Source organism: Symphalangus syndactylus, chromosome 8, assembly GCF_028878055.3.
Source record: "Symphalangus syndactylus isolate Jambi chromosome 8, NHGRI_mSymSyn1-v2.1_pri, whole genome shotgun sequence".
Taxonomy (NCBI): domain Eukaryota; kingdom Metazoa; phylum Chordata; class Mammalia; order Primates; family Hylobatidae; genus Symphalangus; species Symphalangus syndactylus.
Window position 1 is genome coordinate 138,627,876 of NC_072430.2, and position 730 is coordinate 138,628,605.

A 730-nucleotide genomic window follows, 5' to 3' on the forward strand; every position below is an offset into this window, starting at 1 on the left:
AGGTGTTGAGTGCCATGCTCAAGGGTATACACCTGGTACATGATAGAGCCAAGATCCCAGTCCAGGTCTTTCTGAGCCAAAACACAGCTTCTTATGCATGAAATCCACAAATAAGAACACAATGACCTACATACAACACAAACTGTACTTCCAATTAAGTAGTTCTCCTTTTTAATCATTCAAAAACTACCTTGGGACTTACAGTACATGGGAATCATCAATATGTAAATACCTTATTATCCAGGTGATGTGCAAAAGTGTCCAGTAGCACAGAAGATTGGTTAATAGGATGCTATGTCCCAGCTTTTTACTGCACTTGTACTTGCTTCGAATATTTAGGACCTCTATATAAAATTATCTTCTCCAAAGTCATAATTTCCAAGAAGATCTTACACCCACACTATTTTCATAAGCAGTCAACTGCAAGATCTTTGGAACCATGAGGGGATCTCAATACACAACAATTTAAGATTAACCATTTTGTTGAATGTACGATTATATCCCCTCCCCCAAAAGAATGAAATTAAAATAGAGAAAAATAAACAGCACACATGGAATCCTGAGCCTCTTGATGCCTTTTGCCTTGGGCTAAAGTTCTCTGGTGAGTTGTAAACTTCAAAAGTGTCCTCAAACTGGAAACTTTCCATAGGAAAAGTCAGCAGAAAATATTGACCCCAGGATCAATTGTTTCTGTTTAAGTTACAGATTGCTGCAGTCAAAATAAGCAGCC